Genomic DNA, 14,755 nt, shown 5'->3' with positions numbered 1-14,755 from the left:
TCGTAATATTTATACAATACACATGATGTGCAGTGGCGTAGCCAGGGTTGAAATGATGTGGATGTATTGCCGAGCGGAGCGAGGCGAAATTTTTTTTGGACCTTTTTATGCAGAAAATTAAGCACATGTACTCCCCCAGAATCCGACACTAGTTAGATTTTTGTTTAAATTCAAAATACCCACCAATACATATATTTATATTTTCAACCAAATTTTATTGTTTCCTCGAAACTATCATCGTTCAATTCATAAATATTAATTTGATGTAAAGTTTCCCACCCAATCTTATATTTGACATATCAAAAAACGGACCTCATTACAGCGTCACTTCTGTAGAATTTTGGAACTTCGGAATATAGGAACTGAAGTGACTTCTCTTTCCAGGAATTTGAGTCTTCAACCTTGGGTTTTTGATTTTTGATTACCATGATTACTGAACTAAACGCGTTGCAGGAGACATAAAAATACCGGGCGTCCGATCGTCCGGTCTTGTTAACACTCTTATGTGTACAATTCTTGTCAGATTAAGTGAAACTCATATCATTCTCTACGGATTTTTTTTAGTTGGTTGCTGCCTTAGCCGATGACGCAGACTTTAATTTTTTACGAACAAAAGTTAACTTGAAACACTATTCTGGCATTCAACTATCTTGTTTACATAAACTAAATTATCCTTAATGAAAGACCAGGCATGACTGGACGTTATCCTCATATCCTCAGCCTTGTTACATTTGAATGCTTCTGAGTTAAACTGCTGCTATTTTTTTTTTGTCAAAATGATGTGGATGCTTGAGCATCTGAGCATACATGCGAGCTACGCCACTGATGTGTTACGCTCTGGACATGTCCATAACATGATAAAGATATGTTAGGTTAATGTTTATATTTTTTCCAATCATATTGTGCATATTGTTGTTGTGGAATGATGCCTTTCATATGTAGGTTCTAGATTATACATTTCTTATCTTATATACTTATGTTATCCCTACAGACTTGCTCAGTCATGGCTATGTTCATTTACAGTGCATTTTTTTGTATCTATATTAAGGGAAAAAGTTGATTTTGATGTGTTTAGAGTTGGATACAGCAGAGTGCAATAGGTGTTTTGAATTTACCTTTAACATTATATATTTTCAATGAGGTCAAGTTGGTATTTCAAAATAGTTCTTTTTTTTATTAACTTTTCTAAAAGCCTACCCCCGAAAAATGCTAATTTTTCTTCTTTAAACTATTACATAAGTTTAACAGGCAAACATAAGGTAAAGTATGAAATTCGATGTGCTTTTTGATAAGCTTCTTTTTACAGATGGAATTTCAAGGGGAGAAAAATCTCAATTTACAACCGTTCGCTGATACAGTTTGTTGAAACATAATCGTGTACGTACATTATTGTTTGTTATGAAAAGGTAACATATTCACATGAAAGTTATACCAAGTTTTAGTTTAAAAACATCTTATAAAATTAAGAATGCATATGGGGAATTTGGCAAATAGACAACAACCCGACAACAGAGCAGAAAACAGCCGAAGTCCACCAATAGGCCTTCAATGCAGAGAGAAACTCCCACTACCAGAGGAGTCCTTCAGCTGGCCCCTAAACAATATGTAACAAGATCAGTGATAATGGATGTCATACTAAACTCCGAACTATATACAAGAAACTAAAATTTCAAATCATGCAAGACTTACTAACAAAATCCAGATGCTCCTAACTTAAGACAGGAACAAAATTGCGGCAGGGTTATTAATGTTTTTTGACATCTCGACCCTCTCCTACATCTCCAGTTAATGTAGAAAAAAACAAACGCACAACAATACGCATAGTAAAACTCGGTTCGACAAAAAGTCCGAGTCCGATGTCAGAATAGGTAGCAAAAGAAACTTAAGAAAATGACAATATAACATAAATTAACAAAGACAAAGGACTATTACCAGTTGCTGACATGCCAGCTTCAGACCTCAATTAAAGTGATTGAAATTCATGAAATATACATTGGCATTAAGAGCATGTATGAATTGATTTCAAAAGTTCAATGACGGCTCCCGGTTCGTACTACGGTTGGTACCGTAGCAAAACGGAGAAACCCCTAATAGAGGTTTCCTGATTTGCTACGTATCAGGTACGGTTGGTACGTAACGCAACCGTTGGTGCTGTTTTGGAGGCATCATTTAATGCATGAACTAATTTTCTTCATTGTGATAAAATTAAAAGAATTGAAATGCGTGTAACATAAAATCTAGTTTAACGATTTCCAAGTTTCTAGAACACATTGTTTATAATTCTTTATGAAATAACTTAAATATGCACAAGTGCATGAACCAAACAGACCCTAAACGAACACGGCGTTTTGGATTCTAAATATAGATTTGCGTTTCTGTTTGGTATAGTTATTGTTTACGTATCTTTTATTTATAGATAAAAATGTTTTTTACCAGACTTTGAAATAATTGGAATAATAACTATAAACTACTTTAAAAGAAACACATGCTACTGGTGTTGGTTATATTTGTTAACGTGTCAAAAGTGCGTAGTTTTCGTATTATAATTAGGTCATACATGGTTTTGAAACTAGTTTGTATTGTTCAAGTAATCTATTTCGATCATTGCAGTAAAATATTTTTTTCTGAGAAGATGAAGGAGCGAAGATTTCATTTGAATGGGAAAGGGGAATTCTTCGATATTAGAAATACGTTTAGAAAGTAAATTAAAAAAAAAATCAGTATTCACTATTCGGTTGCCAATGGAAAAAAAACCTCATTTCCTGATTTTAATTGACTCTAATAATTGTCATATAATTATATTAAATACAATGGTACTGTGAGACACTTGTGTTCAATGAATAATTTACAAGTGTATCTTTATTTGATCCTTTATTCGTACTTTTAACTTTGGTAAACTTTCTCATACATTGTACGTGTGAATGATGATTTTTGACAAATTTCAGAAAAAAATATGACTGGTATTATAGATAGTGAATTTGAACACCTATATTAAATTCCGACATAGAATAGAAAGATTTCTTTCTAATAAATAAGTAAACACAAGTTAGTTGATTATCGATCTTATATTCTATTATAATATATAAAATATATTCCTAAGTGATTATATCTATATACTATGCATTCGCTGATAGTAAGTTATCAATTAATAAGAACAGGTTTTGTATCAACCTTTACCATTACACATTTTCAAATTTTATATGTTAATATAGCTCTTATTCTCTTATGTTTTCTAAAAGCCTACCCTCGAAAATCCCAAATTATCTATTCTAAACTATTTTATCAATATAACAGGCAAACATAAGATGAACTATGAATGTGCTCTATGTTTAGCCATTTCCTTTGCCGGTGAAATTTCAGGGGAAATAATTCTTAATTACAAACTGTTCGTTGCAACAGTTACTAGCAACGGTTTGTTGAAAGCATAATCGAGTACACACAATATCGTTTGTTATGAACAGATATCATATCTACATGAAAGTTATACCAAGTTTTAGCTAAAAACCATCCAAATACTTTAAATATAGATTCATGAAATATTCATTGACATTAAGTACATATTTGAATTAATAAAAAAATTTCAATGACGGCTCCCAGTTCGTGCTACGGTTGGTACGGTACCAAATCGGGATACCTCTAATACGGTATATGGCATTGGAACCTACAAGACGGTATAACAAAGACAGTTACCAAAGATTCAAGAAATGACGGAAAGCTTTGAAATGTCATATTAAAGTGATTTTAAAAAGGATCCTCTTAAAAACTCTTGATCTATAAATCAAAATTCACTAAATGAAGTGAATGTTTGCAATTGTAGACAGCTGTACGGTCTTCAACATTAAATTTTTGTTTACCTTATATGTATATGAAAAATACGAAACAATTCAATAAAGAAATCTAACAGACTAATTGATGACAAGAAAATAACGAAAAATAAACATGAAAGACAAATCACTTCACTAAGCTCCTTACTTGGGTGAGGCACATACAAATTGTGTTCGGGTTGTACATGTTTAAGCGCGCGCGGAACCAATCCCTCACCTTGAACAGAACCATTCAGCAAATGTACAGACCGGACATGATAGGCTGTTTATACAGCACAACAAAAATAGATAACAAAAAGTAAAGATCTGAGATTACTCGTAGTTGACAGCTTTAAAACTAATCATGCACCTAAGACTAAACAATTCATCATTACATATCCAACAGCCAATGTGATATGTGTAAAGACGTCACCGTCAGTCAGAAAAAAACATATAGCCTTGTGCAATGTCAAAATATAGGTGTGGACAGATTGTAGCATTTCATCACACATCGAATGCAACCTAAACGGACCCCAAAATCAATTTGTTTACAAGATTGATAACTTTACCTGGACATAAATTGCCGAGCTCGGTAAAAACATCATCGTACATTGAAGTATTTAGATAAACTCTGTTTGAATTGAACATTTGTTAAGACACAAAAACAATAACCAAGTTAGCACCAATTATAAAATATACATCTTCCATTCAAATAGTAATACTGTAACTTATAAAAGATTGATCCAAAATTTTAAAACTCATGTATTTGTCAAAATTTATTTACGATCAGTTTCAGGAATAATACTCGGAGAAATTTCCTGCAGTTAACTGACAAAAAAACCCATTTCCTGCCGTTATGGCCCTCCTAGGAATCATGACCTGAAAAACAAGGTCTTTTGACAGGTGTTTTGTTACCTGATATAAATCAGACTGAAGGATATTTTGTATCGAGTCGACATACCAGGTCATGTCAATCCATTACAACTTATTGAACCTGATCTGTTCCAACATTCGGTCTAGCCTTTCCGAGCACAACATTCGCACTAAGACTCTGAAGTCAACCAATAAAATACTTGATTTGGGTTTTTATTACATATTTTGTAATCGGATACCGAGTAAAAAAGGGGCGAAAAATAACAGAGGTGCCGTCAAACTCATAAATCGAAAATAAGCTGACAACCTCAGGAGGTTGCAGTTACGACATAAGGAACATATACGATATCATCTATGAAACAGTTATCCCATAACGGTCAACCAACTCGTGGTGGCATCCGTAAATTATCATGATATGATTCTAGTTAAGTTCACGAGAGATCTGAATTTTTAACATTATTTACAGTATGCTTAGTACTTATATTAGAATACAATGTTTTACTGGTCTCCCTTTTTAAACATTCGAAACGTGTTGCCTACATTGTACGTTAGTGAATATAGTTTTTAAATTGAAATAAGATAATTTTCAAGAGGGTTGTAGGGCATATTTTCTAGAAAATGTCAAGCTTTGATTCATTGAAACACGTAGCAGTCTGTGAATGTCTGCAAACCTAAAAATATGGCGATGCTCCGACACTTTAATAGAATAAAAACATTTTTTTTTTATCAAAGTGTTTGAACTCACACGATGAATTAGTTAGCTTAAGGAAATTCTAGCAACGCCTTCATATAGAGTATAGATCTCCCAATTGATACGATATTCCGGGGCTTGTATTTCCTATCATGATTTTCTTGAAAGAGTATTGTCGCTCACAAGTAAGTTATTAAACCAAGAGTTCCAAATGGTGAAGTTGAAATCATTCCTTCATAAATTACATGACGCTATCGCTAGTTGGTTAACCGTTATGGAATAACCGTTTCACAGATTATATCGGATATGTTCCCTTTGTCATAACTACAATCCCCTTTTTTACAAATGTGACCTACCGATTCGAACTTTTTACCGGGTTGGTAATAGCATACGCAAAACGAAGTATACCATATGTGGAGCAGTATCTGCTTACCCTTCCGGAGCATCTGATATCACCCCAGTTTTTGTTGGGGTTAGTTCTGCTGTTTATGACTGGGAGTTATAGTCTGTTATGTATATGTGCTATAAATTTAATGCATGCAATGGCAAACATTGTGATAACTTTTCATTTCATTTACCATTTAATTCAAATACATTGCACCTGCTCGTAAAACACGCACACAAAAACAAACAAATATATAAGGAATGTTGTTGCAAATGCACCACAAATACTAAACCCTATTACGAAATCTCTAAATCCAAGTGAAATTAGGGAGTGTGAGAAACGTATTTAGCGCAAAATGTTATTTGATGGAAATAAAAGCTGATTATGATCAGGTTCGTATTCAAAATACCAGAAACTAAACAGCAGGACATTAAGTATGGCGTTATGGTGATAGCACACAAGAATAAAAATATGACACCATTTGACGATGTAGCGCTCTAATAACTGCTAGTCTACTAATACCAGCTCCACAGTGTTTTATATTTGTATAAAAAAAATATGATTACACCATTATTAAATTATATTTTTTCTCAAAAAACTTTTAAATCACGAGGAAAATTATTCGATGGTTTTTGCAACTGTTCTTGACCAACTTTTGAAACAACAATGGTGTGACAAAAACTGAAGTCTCTATGAACATGTATTGACAAAAACGAACAGAGATTTTAAAGACAACATAAAGTTGAAGATGACGAGTCTCTGTCGGCTATACAACCTAAAACATATGTATTTTATTTTCAGGACTCGTCTGGTACAACAAGAAAACAGAACCATTCTAAAATCAAATTTAAAGTAGATAATTACTTAAATGAACCATATGAATGCATGGAATTTGACATTAAGAATTTGAGAAAGCAAGTGCTAATCCACGATTCTCAAAGCTGGCATGGGAGTATAATTTATACAGACACCCCCTGCTGTGGTGACGCCTTAGTATTGGAGAACACATTTTCCGACCATACAGATGTAGAATAAATTTAAAAGCTGTCAGTGATTAATGAGGATTAACTGTGACTGGCCATAACGTGTGACGAATGCTCATTTATGTATATGTTTTAATTTTTGATGTGTTCTCAAATTGTTGAAAATTTAAGTAATTATTCATAACTTACTGAATTCATTCTCAATAAGTATTACACTAATGAAAGGTATTCATTCTAATGGTTTATTTTTCAAATTCATTGTTATCAGCAGTAATCGTGTGTCAATGTAATTATTAAATTAATTTTATTAATATTTGAGAAATGTTTTAATCATTTAATCTGAGGAATCGTCCAGTTGACAACATAATTGTAATTTAATTTATAAAATTGAAAGTACTTAAACCCGTATCTGCTTCAGAAGTTTATGTACATCTTTAACAGTGTATGTTTTAAGTAACTTCAATGCAACATAAATTCACTTGTAATGATCTCCTGAACATTTATATGCCATGCATGAGTGTGTGTTGACAACTCCAGCATTTCATTTTCTATTAAAGCAGAGAGTGATCAAACTACATGCATGCAGTCAATATACATTCTTCGATACACGATATGTAAAACATGTGAAGTTTTGTCACGGTATTTTTCTATCCCAAATTCATGTATTTGGTTTTGATGTTATATTGGTTATTCTCATCGGATTTTGTCTAATGCTTAGTCCGTTGCTGTGTGTATTACATTTTAAAGTTGTGTCGTTGTTCTCCTCTTAATATTTAATGCGTTCCCCTTAGTTTTAGTTTGTTACTCCGATTTTGTTTTTTGTCCATAGATTTATGAGTTTTGGACAGTGGTATACTACTGTTGCCTTTATTTACAGAGAACAACATTGTTACACGTAACTGATACTGCGGTAATTGCTTACATTTGTTTCATAAAATGTTAACAAAACATATAAATCAAACATTAAAATTCAACGATCGTTTGAATCAGATATGAAAGCAAACTACTTGAAGGAAAAACAATTGTCGTCACGAGAAAGCACATATTTACTGTCATATACACGGAAATGTTAAAACTAAGTGTCATAATGAAGGACAAAGATGGAATTCACTAATGATACATTTATATTGAGAACTGATGCATTAATTTTAGCAATTTTGAAATCAGAAACTAAATTTATATTAATTTTGTAATTTGTAAACACAAAGAGTTTATTATTATTCTGACATTCATATTGTTTAATATTATATGCATACGTACGATAAAAAGTGATGTACACATCTATGGTGAATATATGTATAAACCTTGAGTAATTAATCAGCCAATTAATGTCAATTATCATACTTAATTATGTTACAATTAAATATGCATATTCATGTCAACCTACATAATGTAAGCACTTATATGGAATAATTAATCCATTTTTTGTTTCCTTTGATTGCAAAGATTGTGTCAAGGTCATCAAATAAAATAATTTTCTTTTAGTTCATGTGGACATGCACAAGTCCCAAAATTCTTTCATGTGAACAGAATTCAGCAATTAAATAATACGTTAAAGCATTGGTTTGAATGACATCGGGTGCATGTGCGCATAAGGGTATATATATGTGTGTGTACGTAAAGAAAAGCATAATTTTGTACCGTTCAAATATTAGATAATACTATAAAGCAAAAAAACAAACAGAAAAAAAAACACTGATAAGACAGAATCAAAATTTCAGTTTTCTTATAATTCTTTTTGATTATTTGATATAAGAATGTAGCTAAATGCTGTGAAAAGCTAGTTGTCTTATAAAAACAAAAATTATCTAAAGGCATCCTTTCTATTACGGTAAAACTTCTACAAGCGAGAGTTCCATCACTAAACAAATATGAGGCGATTCCTTTACTTGTCTTTGCTGAAAGTATATATCTGTTATTTATTCAGTTAACATTGTATAAGATTGCAATCCCTACGAGTAGTATGAATCTTGAAGCTATACTTTCTCTTAATATTGTGACCTGTTATCTCATAAAAAGATATTCCTCATATCACACGCCACGGAGTGTGTAACGAAAACTACGTTAATTTCTTTGGTTTAACCAGCATCATCATGCGAATTAATGACATTTCCATTAGTATTTCGTTAGGTTATTTTTTCAAAGGTTATGACGATGTACGTTTCGTCAATTGCAACGGACATATATGATTTCTTCAATAATATTTAAAACAATCGCACTTTTCTCATGCAAATCTTCTTATCATGCTTATTGTCAACTTTTATTTAATTCTAAATCGTTCAAAAAGTTTTAAAAGGCTGATGTTCAAGTTTGATTCCTAAATAGGACATATGACGTCATACAGGTAAATGAAAAAAACTAGATCAACGATTCGCAAATATTTTAATTTAACACAATGAGATTGTTATTCCGAAGAGAACTAGGCTTAACAACTCTTGAAAATTGGACATCGCTTGGTATTTGGAACAACTTTTTGAAATTTTCGGTACTCAATGCTATTCAACTTTGTACTTGTTTGGCTTCATAACTTTTTTGATCTGATCGTCACTGATGAGTCAAATGTAGACAAAACGCGTATCTGGCGTATTAAATCATAATCCTGGTACCTTTGACAACTATATCGCTTGATATCAACTGTTTTTTTATTTATTCAATTGTAATAACAAAGTCACCGAGGAAAGTTTATAAGTAAAGCTATACACCAAGGGATAGGTGTGTCGGGATATGAAACCCCGTCTGCCAAAGTGTATAACTAACCTACGTCCCATTCTAAGCCCTATATTTGTTAACATTGATTATTAAATGAAAACAAAAAACAATACCATATTAATTGACAATATCAAACCATGATTTATAAGATTGTTTTATTACCTTTGGCTGTCTTCGTTCAAACTTTGATAAGTGGTTATATTTTACAAATGTCAAACTTATTCCCATGAAATCAATGTTCTGTCACGGATCAGCAGGTCAAGGTTTACTGTTTCGTGTGTTCTTATTACAAACAAAGCATTCATGCTCCTTGTATACAGTTATCAAAATGAACATGAATAAGACGGACGACATTTTGAGACAAGCGTTGGATTTGGTAGAATCGACTAAAGTTAAAGGCAAGATTATAACCATTATAACTTACATGCATCAGTTTAAAAAATGCAATCATAACTGTATTTTATAGAAAAAAAAAGCCCCCCCCCCTTCTACTCGAGAATAAACATATTCGGCCAAACTAAGGGATAGGTATGTTTGCATTAGAAACCCGACTAACATACATGCTCATCATACAAAGATACAGATTTAATATTTAGGAAACCCCTTTATGGGGGCAAGCAGGGGATGATCCAGCCGTCGGTGTCAAACTCAGAGAAAAAAGGGGGGAGTCAAACCATTCAATTGCATTGATTTTTTAAATGAAAATTGGGTCCAACAAGCGTAACCTCCACCCCCGGATCTGCCATTAGGTAACTTGGGGGAATTAGAATCCCTGCTATTCAATGCTTTAGAATAGACATATGACTGGAATAAATAAATTACCTCCAAAGAAAGAGTATTTAGAGGTTTATTTTTTTTGTATTCAAACTAGATGCTTATTTTTTCGCTATTGAAATTTCCTTTAATGTGTTATTCTAATATTTTGGAAAAAAATTGCAGTGAACACTATAAGTAATTTCTTATGCTCAAGCTATTTAAAAACGTAACTTAATTCTATTGTTACGAAAAACAATGGACTTGTTAGAGGAATGTAAAAGCAGGGGTTTCAAGAAACCCCACTCGTCACACCCTATGGTCAAAATGCATTTTTACTCGTAACAATAGATCTGTTCAATTTACACTTGTTTCAGAATACATGTAAGAAACTATGAAGTATAACAATAGAACAGGGGTGTAATTATATTAACATTTAATAACTCGTTTTGATATCATGTTATATCTGATTATTACTCGTCATGAAACCTATAGATATATATATATAGACCACGAACACAATTATATTGTAGTGCAATTCTATAACATAATAGATGCTAATAAAAATATGCACTTACTTTTTCTGAATATGATTTATACAGTGTTCAACTTTGATCAACATTTTAGAAAAGTATACTATCTCCAACTCAAAATAAAGACAAATGTGTGTAAGTGAGTATATATTTCATTTTCACATCTTCACGATATTCATGTTATTACTGTTGACATAAACTTTGCCAATAATACTTCTTCACGAAATATTGTATAAGCCTCGAAATTTCAAGTGGAAACACATCTTCGAAATGCTGATGAATTATGTCATGGCTTATCCTGGTAACGCAAACAGCGCAACAAAATAGACATGTATTTTATTTCCAACTGGTAGAAAAAAACCACCGAATGTGTCTATACAAACATGTACACTTTGGGGGTTGAATGTAAAACAAGGTGAGGCACAAATGGTTCAATATTTTCAAGCAGAACTATATTGAGTATGTATCAAACTGAATAAATGCAGATTTTTTTGTGTCTTTGACAATTATCTCTATTTTCAGGGTCTCAGCGTTAAAAATGATAAAAATAGTAAAATAAACGTCCGATTATAAATTCTGATACAGTCTTTTTATCAGTACAATGGAGTGCTGCAGCCTCCTGCATGGAGACAAACATACCGGAATGATACGGGATTGGTCATATTAGTCAGTATCTCTCTTTACTGATAAGGCATCTCATCGGCAACACACACGTGCACATAAAAAAATATGAAAAATGTGTCTAATCAAAAACAAGCACCATCTAAGTTACAATTGAGCAAAGCAATACATTTTTATCAGGTAGAACATACATTAACCTGAAATGAAATCTTTAAAAAAGATGGACTAAATACCACAAGTCAAAGGGGCATTTGCTGTCAAATTCATGTTGATCGGTCGGACTCAACATTATAATAATTGATTTATAACATTCTAAATAATATAATCCAAATAATAAAAAAAGACTGAAATAAACAGTTTAAACGATGCATGGGCTCGAACTGGTGCAATATGATTTTCCTAGGTATGTATTTATTTCGTATTAAAGGTTAACAGTATATATTGATCATCGTTTTTTTACTGTATAAGAATTAATTTTTAGGGATCGAACCAAAATGGTTTACCCTGGTTTAACTTTCAATGTTAACATTCTTTTAATAACTGAACTTGTCTATTTCATGCATAGACTATTTCTACCTAAGGGTTAAACTGAATATCACATGAATACGGATTAAATGAGGTCGAATTATTCACTTGTAAACGATGTCTTGAGGCCTTTTTTTTTTTAGAAAATTGACCCAAACTGGCTTCTTAAAATGATTTTTTTTGGCTTTTTAACTTTCTGTAGTGATTGAATTAAAAAATGCATAATTGATTTTGTATAACTCGTAGCTTACATGTATGCCCGCTCCCTAAGAAACACATGAAAATTTCCCGCTATCTAGTAAGACTATCGAATATATTTCCTTTAACAGGTTTAATAGTGAAGTGACGAAACAGTAAACAGTCGAATACTAAAAGAGCTTCACATCATGGTATACAGCTAATAATTGGCACAGTTCTTGAAAAATGTTTTTATTTGATTTTAAGATTGGTCGTCAATCGTACCGTGCAGCTTTTGTTTAAATTTTGCAGATCACTTGTGGCATGCTGTTTGGTTGTCCTCAGATATCTTTCTTTTTTATTCTATTCAAACATCACACATAATGTTCTATGCATTAGGCGAAAAAGATAATCCTAAAAGCTGCTTGATGACAAATTATGAAATTAAACACTACTGATGAAAACACTTTATTAAGGGAATTCGCTTCTCAGATTTAACGTCATTAACTTTTCAAAACACTAGTTTATATTGATAGGGGATTAATAAAGGAATCCAATATATAGGTCACCGTGCTTGTTTTCGAGATAAACGACAATGAAATTTGGCGGGAAAATATCATCTCTTGACTTTTCATAGCTTGACAAGTTGAACATTGTTGAAGTTCTCAAAAACTGTTGAAAAGTAATTAAAATTTTATAATAGTTATCAAAGGTACCAGGATTATAATTTTGTACGCCAGACGCGCGTTTCGTCTACATAAGACTCATCAGTTGCGCTCATATCAAAATATTGATAAATCCAAACAAGTACAAAGTTGAAGAGCATTGAGGATCCAAAATTTCAAAAAGTGGTGCCAAATACGGCTAAGGTAATCTATGCCTGGGATAAGAAAATCCTTAGTTTTTCGTAAAATTCAAAGTTTTGTAAACAGGAAATTTATAAAAATGACCACATTATTGATATTCATGTCAACACCGACACGTTGACTACTGGGCTGGTGATACCCTCGGGGACGAACTTTTACAGATGGCTTATCATTATACAAAATATTTACAAAAAGAAAAATGGGTGTCACGGGGCAAATTTTTTCAAGGCATTCAAATGGATAAAACCAGAGGATTCCAAAAACCTGACAAAAATCCAAAATCTGACAAGCAAGCTTCCTTAAGTAAGATTGTTAAAATCTCTGCTTTTCAATCAATAATTTTAAAGAAATCCGGACGTTTGTCATTTGTGTCCCGTTCATGATTGAGCTGAATACCTAGTTTTCCTCAAATATTTGGGACTTGATATGACTTATTTTTGTTGATGTTTTATTGGTTCTTTAAATTATTTTGATGTTTTCTATTCTTTTAGGTTGTGTTGTTATACTTTGTTTAGTTGTTTAGTTGGACAAAATCTCCAAAAGAAGACAAAACTAGAAAGTCTGTTGAAAAAATAAAATAATTGTTTTAATTACCACTAAATGTAAACCGAGGTATTTTGACACATTTGATGAAATTTACCCGATAGTGCGCGGATGATTGTGACTTTAGTTCATAATATGAGCTTGGAAATTGTTGATTAATATAAAAGTGGATACAATTAATGCATACGTCTACATAATGTAACGGTGTTTACAGTTGGCACTGCAATAAGAAATACAGAACCTTTTCAAAGACATAAAGAAAAACACTTGGCTTAGCTCTTTGATTTCAAATTTAGATTTCCTGTCTCTCTTTAACCCACCTGTTAGTCAATAAGTACTTACATTTCATATACCCCGGTGAACTTTCGATAAAGGATACTACAGAAACTAGAATGTATGCTGCACATCTTGATCTTCACTTTGATAATGACACAAACTGCATACAAAAATATTATATCTTAAAAGGACGATTTTCATTTCCAATTGTCAATTCCCCCATGTCTGAATAGTACTACATTTGTATTTTTTCTGCGCCATCGTATACATACATGGATACCAGGATTGAAATTCATGTATATATTGTATACATGTCTCAATTGATACCGTACGCTCGTGCATGTTGAGTCGGTACAGACTTTCTGGACAGGGCTGTACCCCTAACTATTTACAGCAGGCCGCATATTTCAAAGAGATATGCCAACTTATTATTCGGCAACAATGTCATATTAAAGGTCGAAGAACGACATAATTACACACACAATTCTCTAAGACACTACTTAGAAAACTAAAGATCAACACGAACCTTATCTTGACCCGGAAGGTTTAGCAGATTGTGTTCCAATTGTTACACATGAGTGTCGAACGTTGAAATTTGGATTTGGTGACATGGACTGAATTGTGTCACATGAGTGTCGAACTTGGAAATTTAGATTTGGTGACATGTACTAAATTGTGAAGAAGAACTGGCGACTGAAATAAACACAAAATAAGTTTTTAGATCACCATAGCACGAATAATGTTACCTGTAAGCTCTGTCGTGACCCAACTCACTAGTAGCATCTTGTCGCGGTTTAAGATCTTTAGCACTAAGTATCAGATCAGATCTGCAAAATTTGCCATTAATTTGTGTCCCATTCCTGTATGTAACATATTGATAATTTTGATTTGCATGGCACGTGTTACATGTTGACACAACCTAGCTCAACTTTTTTGAAATTTTTTAAATTCACCCATTTGTTGTTTAAACACATGAACACGGTGAAACTACTGTTGTCTCTGATGTTTCTTAAAGAC

The sequence above is a fragment of the Mytilus edulis genome, chromosome 6 (genome assembly GCF_963676685.1).
Source record: "Mytilus edulis chromosome 6, xbMytEdul2.2, whole genome shotgun sequence".
In the NCBI taxonomy this organism is placed as follows: Eukaryota; Metazoa; Mollusca; class Bivalvia; order Mytilida; family Mytilidae; genus Mytilus; species Mytilus edulis.
Note: the sequence above shows the minus strand (reverse complement) of the source record.